Below are 8,809 nucleotides of genomic sequence, written 5' to 3'. Positions count from 1 at the left end.
ACGGATTTTGGGTCCTGCCGCGATCCGAACGTTTTGGGAACCTCGGGGTCCGGTTATGGGGAACTCGTCAAAACTCGCAGATTTGGCCTATTTCGGACAGTTTTGTATGCTATTAGTCACTGATTTTTCGTCCCGGTGTGATCCGAATATTTCCGGAACCTCGGGGTCCGGTTACGAGGAACTCGTCAAAACTCGCAGTTTTGGCCTATTCTGGCTCGTTCTATATGCTGTTGCTTAGTGATTTTGGATCCCGCTGTGATCCGAACATTTTCGGAACCCTGGGGTCCGGTTACGGGAACTCGTCAAAACTCGTAGTTTTTGCCTACTCCGGCCAGTTTTGTATGCTATTAGTCACTAATTTTGGGGCCCGTTGTGATCTGAACGCTTCGAGAACCCCGGGGTCCGGTTCCGGGTAATTCGTCAAAACTCGCAGTTTTGGCCTATACTGGCCAGTTTTGTATGCTATTAGTCACTGATTTTGGGTCCTGCTGCGATCCGAACGTTTTGGGAACCCCGGGGTCTGGTTACGGGGAACTCTTAAAAACTCGCAGTTTTGGCCTAATCCAGCCAGTTTTGTATGCTATTAGTCACTGATTTTGGGTGCCGGTGTGATCCAAACGTTTCCGGACCCTTGGGGTCCGGTTATGGGGAACTCGTCAAAACTGGCAGTTTTGGCCTATTCTAGCTAGTTCTGTATGCTATTACTCACTGATTTTGGATCGCTTTGCGATCTGAACGTTTCGGGAACCCTGAGGTCTAGTTACAGGGAACTCGCAGTTTTGGCCTATTTTGGCCACGTTTGTATGCTATTAGTCACTGATTTTGGGTCCTCCTGCAATCCGAACATTTCGGGAACCCCGGGGTCCAGTTACGCAGAACTCGTCAAAACTCGCAGTTTTGGCCTATTTCGGCCAGTTTTCTATGCAATTAGTCACTGATTTTGGGTCCCGCTGTGATCCGATTTTTTCCAGAACATCGGGGTCCGGTTACAGGGAACTCGTCAAAACTCGCAGTTTTGGCCTATTCTGGCTAGTTCTGCATGCTATTGCTCTCTGATTTTGGATCCCGCTGCGATCCGAACGTTTTGGGAACCCCGGGGTCCGGTTACGGGAACTCATCAAAACTCACACTGTTGGCCTACTCCAGCCAGTTTTGTATTCTATTAGTCACTGATTTTGGGTCCCGCTGTGATCAGAACGTTTCGGCATCGAACCCCTTTGCCCGATTACAGGAACTCGTCAAAACTCGCAGTTTTCGCCTACTCCGGCCAATCTTGTAAGCTATTACTCACTGATTTTGGGTCCCGTTGTGATCCGGACGTTTCGAGAACTACGTGGTCCGGTTACGGGGAACTCGCCAAAACACCCAGTTTTGGCCTATTCCGATCAGTTTTGTATGCTATTAGTCACTGATTTTGGGTCCCATTGTGATTTGAATGCTTCGGAAACCCTAGGGTCCGGTTACGGGGAACTCGTCAAAACTCACAGTTTTGGCCTATTCGGGCCAGTTTTGTATCCTATTAGTCATAGATTTTGGGTCCTGCCGCGATCCGAACGTTTTGGGAACCTCGGGGTCCGGTTATGGGGAACTCGTCAAAACTCGCAGATTTGGCCTATTTTGGACAGTTTTGTATGCTATTAGTCATTGATTTTTGGTCCCGCTGTGATCCGAATATTTCCAGAACCTCGGGGTCCGGTTACGAGGAACTCGTACAAACTCGTAGTTTTGGCCTATTCTGGCTCATTCTGTATGCCATTGCTCACTGATTTTGGATCCCGCTGTGATCCCAACATTTTCGGAACCCTGGGGTCTGGTTACGGGAACTCGTCAAAACTCATAGTTTTTGCCTACTCCGGCCAGTTTTGTATGCTATTAGTCACTAATTTTGGGTCCCGTTGTGATCTGAACGCTTCGAGAACCCCGGGGTCCGGTTCCGGGTAATTCGTCAAAACTCGCAGTTTTGGCCTATACTGGCCAGTTTTGTATGCTATTAGTCACTGATTTTGGGTCCTGCTGCGATCCGAACGTTTTGGGAACCCCGGGGTCTGGTTACGGGGAACTCTTAAAAACTCGCAGTTTTGGCCTAATCCAGCCAATTTTGTATGCTATTACTCACTGATTTTGGGTCCCGCTGTGATCGAAACGTTTCCGAACCCTCGGGGTCCGGTTATGGGGAACTCTCGCAGTTTTGGCCTATTCTGGCTAGTTGTGTATGCTATTCCTCACTGATTTTGGATCCCGGTGCGATCCGAACGTTTCGGGAACCCCGAGGTCTAGTTACGTGGAACTAGTCAAAACTCGCAGTTTTGGCCTATTTTTGCCACGTTTGTATGCTATTAGCCACTGATTTTGGGTCCTCCTGCAATCCGAATATTTCGGGAGCCCCGCGAACCAGTTACACAGAACTCGTCAAAACTCGCAGTTTTGGCCTATTTTGGGCAGTTTTCTATGCAATTAGTCACAGATTTTGGGTCCCGTTGTGATCCGGATGTTTCCGGAACATCGGGGTCCGGTTACAGGGAACTCATCAAAACTCGCAGTTTTGGCCTACTCCAGCCAGTTTTGTATGCTAGTAGTCACTGATTTTGGGTCCCGCTGTGATCCGAACGTTTCGGGATTGAACCACTTGGTCCGATTACGGGAACTCGTCCAAACTCGCAGCTTTCGCCTACTCCGGCCTATTTTGTATACTATTACTCACTGAATTTGGGTCCCGGTTTGATCAGGATGTTTCAGGAACTACGGGGTCCGGTTACGGGGAACTCGCCAAAACTCGCAGTTTTGGCCTAGTCCGACCAGTTTTGTATGCTATTAGTCACTGATTTTGGGTCCCGTTGTGATCTGAATGCTTCGGGAACCCTAGGGTCCGGTTACGGGGAACTCGTCAAAACTCACAGTTTTGGCCTATTCGGGCCAGTTTTGTATGCCATTAGTCACTGACTTTGGGTCCCGCTGTGATCCGAATGTTTCCGGATTCTCGGGGTCCGGTTACGGGGAACTCGTCAAAACTCACAGTTTTGGCCTAATCTGGCTCGTTCTGTATGCTATTGCTCATTGATTTTGGATCCCGTTGTGATCCGAACGTTTTCGGAACCCTGGGGTCCGGTTACGGGAACTCGTCAAAACTCCCAGTTTTTGCCTAATCCAGCCAGTTTTGTATGCAATTAGTCACTGATTTTGGGTCCCGCTGCGGTCTGAACGCTTCGAGAACCCCGGGGTCCGGTTACGGGGAATTCGTCAAAACTCGCAGTTTTGGCCTATACTCGCCAGTTTTGTATGCTATTAGTCATTGATTTTGGGTCCTGCTGCGATCCGAACGTTTTGGGAATCCCGTGGTCTGGTTACTGGGAACTCGTAAAAACTCGCAGTTTTGGCCTATTCCAGCCAGTTTTGTATGCTATTAGTCACTGATTTTGGCTCCCGCTGTGATCCAAATGTTTCCGGACCCTCGTGGTCCGGTTATGGGGAACTCGTCAAAACTCACAGTTTTGGCGTATTCTGGCTAGTTCTGTATGCTATTCCTCACTTATTTCGGATCCCGCTGCGATCCGAACGTTTCGGGAACCCCGAGGTCTAGTTACGGGGAACTGGTCAAAACTCGCAGTTTTGGCCTATTTTGGGCACATTTGTATGCTATTAGTCACTGATTTTGGGTCCTCCTGCAATCCAAACGTTTTAGGAACCCCGGGGTCCAGTTACGCAAAACTCGTCAAAACTCGAAGTATTGGCCTATTTCGGCCAGTTTTCTATGCAATTAGTCACTGATATTGGGTCCCGCTGTAATCCGGATGTTTTCGGAACATCGGGGTCCGGTTACAGGGAACTCGTCAAAACTCGCACTTTTGGCCTATTCTGGGTAGTTCTGCAAGCTATTGCTCACTGATTTTGGATCCCGCTGCGATCCGAACGTTTTGGGAACCCCGGGGTCCGGTTACGGGAACTCATCAAAACTCGCAGTTTTGGCCTACTCCAGCCAGTTTTATACGCTATTAGTCACTGATTTTGGGTCCCGCTGTGATCAGAACGTTTCGGCATCGAACCCCTTTGTCCGATTACAGGAACTCGTCAAAACTCGCAGTTTTTGCCAACTCCGGCCAATCTTGTAAGCTATTACACACTGATTTTGGGTCCCGTTGTGATCCGGACGTTTCGGGAAGTACGGGGTCCGGTTAGGGGGAACTCGCCAAAACTCGAAGTTTTGGCCTATTCCGACTAGTTTTGTATGCTATTAGTCACTGATTTTGGGTCCCATTGTGATTTGAATGCTTCGGGAACCCTAGGGTCCGGTTACGGGGAACTCGTCAAAACTCACAGTTTTGGCCTATTCGGGCCAGTTTTGTATCCTATTAGTAACGGATTTTGGGTCCTGCCGCGATCCGAACGTTTTGGGAACCTCGGGGTCCGGTTATGGGGAACTCGTCAAAACTCGCAGATTTGGCCTATTTCGGACAGTTTTGTATGCTATTAGTCACTGATTTTTCGTCCCGGTGTGATCCGAATATTTCCGGAACCTCGGGGTCCGGTTACGAGGAACTCGTCAAAACTCGCAGTTTTGGCCTATTCTGGCTCGTTCTATATGCTGTTGCTTAGTGATTTTGGATCCCGCTGTGATCCGAACATTTTCGGAACCCTGGGGTCCGGTTACGGGAACTCGTCAAAACTCGTAGTTTTTGCCTACTCCGGCCAGTTTTGTATGCTATTAGTCACTAATTTTGGGGCCCGTTGTGATCTGAACGCTTCGAGAACCCCGGGGTCCGGTTCCGGGTAATTCGTCAAAACTCGCAGTTTTGGCCTATACTGGCCAGTTTTGTATGCTATTAGTCACTGATTTTGGGTCCTGCTGCGATCCGAACGTTTTGGGAACCCCGGGGTCTGGTTACGGGGAACTCTTAAAAACTCGCATTTTTGGCCTAATCCAGCCAGTTTTGTATGCTATTACTCACTGATTTTGGGTCCCGCTGTGATCCAAACGTTTCCGAACCCTCGGGGTCCGGTTATGGGGAACTCTCGCAGTTTTGTCCTATTCTGGCTAGTTCTGTATGCTATTCCTCACTGATTTTGGATCCCGCTGCGATCCGAACGTTTCGGGAACCCCGAGGTCTAGTTACGGGGAACTAGTCAAAACTCGTAGTTTTGGCCTATTTTGCCACGTTTGTATGCTATTAGCCACTGATTTTGGGTCCTCCTGCAACCCGAATATTTCGGGAACCCCGCGAACCAGTTACGCAGAACTCGTCAAAACTCGCAGTTTTGGCCTATTTTGGCCAGTTTTCTATGCAATTAGTCACAGATTTTGGGTCCCGTTGTGATCCGGATGTTTCCGGAACATCGGGGTCGAGTTACAGGGAACTCGTCAAAACTCGCAGTTTTGGCCTACTCCAGCCAGTTTTGTATGCTAGTAGTCACTGATTTTGGGTCCCGCTGTGATCCGAACGTTTCGGGATTGAACCACTTGGTCCGATTACGGGAACTCGTCCAGACTCGCAGCTTTCGCCTACTCCGGCCTATTTTGTATACTATTACTCACTGATTTTGGGTCCCGGTTTGATCAGGATGTTTCAGGAACTACGAGGTCCGGTTACGGGGAACTCGCCAAAACTCGCAGTTTTGGCCTATTCCGACCAGTTTTGTATGCTATTAGTCACTGATTTTGGGTCCCGTTGTGATCTGAATGCTTCGGGAACCCTAGGGTCCGGTTACGGGGAACTCGTCAAAACTCGCAGTTTTGGCCTATTCGGGCCAGTTTTGTATGCCATTAGTCACTGACTTTGGGTCCCGCTGTGATCCGAATGTTTCCGGATTCTCGGGGTCCGGTTACGGGGAACTCGTCAAAACTCACAGTTTTGGCCTAATCTGGCTCGTTCTGTATGGTATTGCTCACTGTTTTTGGATCCCGTTGTGATCCGAACGTTTTCGGAACCCCGGGGTCCGGTTACGGGAACTCGTCAAAACTCCCAGTTTTTGCCTACTCCAGCCAGTTTTGTATGCAATTAGTCACTGATTTTGGGTCCCGCTGCGGTCTGAACGCTTAGAGAACCCCGGGGTCCGGTTACGGGGAATTCGTCAAAACTCGCAGTTTTGGCCTATGCTGGCCAGTTTTGTATGCTATTAGTCATTGATTTTGGGTCCTGCTGCGATCCGAACGTTTTGGGAATCCCGTGGTCTGGTTACGGGGAACTCGTAAAAACTCGCAGTTTTGGCCTATTCCAGCCAGTTTTGTATGCTATTAGTCACTGATTTTGGCTCCCGCTGTGATCCAAACGTTTCTTGACCCTCGTGGTCCGGTTATGGGGAACTCGTCAAAACTCACAGTTTTGGCGTATTCTGGCTAGTTCTGTATGCTATTCCTCACTTATTTCGGATCCCGCTGCGATCCGAACGTTTCGGGGACCCCGAGGTCTAGTTACGGGGAACTGGTCAAAACTCGCAGTTTTGGCCTATTTTGGGCACATGTGTATGCTATTAGTCACTGATTTTGGGTCCTCCTGCAATCCAAACGTTTTGGGAACCCCGGGGTCCAGTTACGCAAAACTCGTCAAAACTCGAAGTTTTGGCCTATTTCGTCCAGTTTTCTATGCAATTAGTCACTGATATTGGGTCCCGCTGTAATCCGGATGTTTTCGAAACATCGGGGTCCGGTTACAGGGAACTCGTCAAAACTCGCACTTTTGGCCTATTCTGGGTAGTTCTGCAAGCTATTGCTCACTGATTTTGGATCCCGCTGCGATCCGAACGTTTTGGGAACCCCGGGGTCCGGTTACGGGAACTCATCAAAACTCGCAGTTTTGGCCTACTCCAGCCAGTTTTGTACGCTATTAGTCACTGATTTTGGGTCCCGCTGTGATCAGAACGTTTTGGCATCGAACCCCTTTGTCCGATTACAGGAACTCGTCAAAACTCGCAGTTTTTGCCAACTCCGGCCAATCTTGTAAGCTATTACACACTGATTTTGGGTCCCGTTGTGATCCGGACGTTTCGGGAACTACGGGGTCCGGTTAGGGGGAACTCGCCAAAACTCGAAGTTTTGGCCTATTCCGACTAGTTTTGTATGCTATTAGTCACTGATTTTGGGTCCCATTGTGATTTGAATGCTTCGGGAACCCTAGGGTCCGGTTACGGGGAACTCGTCAAAACTCACAGTTTTGGCCTATTCGGGCCAGTTTTGTATCCTATTAGTCACGGATTTTGGGTCCTGCCGCGATCCGAACGTTTTGGGAACCTCGGGGTCCGGTTATGGGGAACTCGTCAAAACTCGCAGATTTGGCCTATTTCGGACAGTTTTGTATGCTATTAGTCACTGATTTTTCGTCCCGGTGTGATCCGAATATTTCCGGAACCTCGGGGTCCGGTTACGAGGAACTCGTCAAAACTCGCAGTTTTGGCCTATTCTGGCTCGTTCTATATGCTGTTGCTTAGTGATTTTGGATCCTGCTGTGATCCGAACATTTTCGGAACCCTGGGGTCCGGTTACGGGAACTCGTCAAAACTCGTAGTTTTTGCCTACTCCGGCCAGTTTTGTATGCTATTAGTCACTAATTTTGGGGCCCGTTGTGATCTGAACGCTTCGAGAACCCCGGGGTCCGGTTCCGGGTAATTCGTCAAAACTCGCAGTTTTGGCCTATACTGGCCAGTTTTGTATGCTATTAGTCACTGATTTTGGGTCCTGCTGCGATCCGAACGTTTTGGGAACCCCGGGGTCTGGTTACGGGGAACTCTTAAAAACTCGCATTTTTGGCCTAATCCAGCCAGTTTTGTATGCTATTACTCACTGATTTTGGGTCCCGCTGTGATCCAAACGTTTCCGAACCCTCGAGGTCCGGTTATGGGGAACTCTCGCAGTTTTGTCCTATTCTGGCTAGTTCTGTATGCTATTCCTCACTGATTTTGGATCCCGCTGCGATCCGAACGTTTCGGGAACCCCGAGGTCTAGTTACGGGGAACTAGTCAAAACTCGTAGTTTTGGCCTATTTTGCCACGTTTGTATGCTATTAGCCACTGATTTTGGGTCCTCCTGCAATCCGAATATTTCGGGAACCCCGCGAACCAGTTACGCAGAACTCGTCAAAACTCGCAGTTTTGGCCTATTTTGGCCAGTTTTCTATGCAATTAGTCACAGATTTTGGGTCCCGTTGTGATCCGGATGTTTCCGGAACATCGGGGTCCAGTTACACGGAACTCGTCAAAACTCGCAGTTTTGGCCTACTCCAGCCAGTTTTGTATGCTAGTAGTCACTGATTTTGGGTCCCGCTGTGATCCGAACGTTTCGGGATTGAACCACTTGGTCCGATTACGGGAACTCGTCCAAACTCGCAGCTTTCGCCTACTCCGGCCTATTTTGTATACTATTACTCACTGATTTTGGGTCCCGGTTTGATCAGGTTGTTTCAGGAACTACGGGGTCCGGTTACGGGGAACTCGCCAAAACTCGCAGTTTTGGCCTATTCCGACCAGTTTTGTATGCTATTAGTCACTGATTTTGGGTCCCGTTGTGATCTGAATGCTTCGGGAACCCTAGGGTCCGGTTACGGGGAACTCATCAAAACTCGCAGTTTTGGCCTATTCGGGCCAGTTTTGTATGCCATTAGTCACTGACTTTGGGTCCCGCTGTGATCCGAATGATTCCGGATTCTCGGGGTCCGGTTACGGGGAACTCGTCAAAACTCACAGTTTTGGCCTAATCTGGCTCGTTCTGTATGCTATTGCTCACTGATTTTGGATCCCGTTGTGATCCGAACGTTTTCTGAACCCCGGGGTCCGGTTACGGGAACTCGTCAAAACTCCCAGTTTTTGCCTACTCCAGCCAGTTTTG

This window comes from Hordeum vulgare, chromosome 7H, assembly GCF_904849725.1.
Source record: "Hordeum vulgare subsp. vulgare chromosome 7H, MorexV3_pseudomolecules_assembly, whole genome shotgun sequence".
In the NCBI taxonomy this organism is placed as follows: domain Eukaryota; kingdom Viridiplantae; phylum Streptophyta; class Magnoliopsida; order Poales; family Poaceae; genus Hordeum; species Hordeum vulgare.
Note: the sequence above shows the minus strand (reverse complement) of the source record.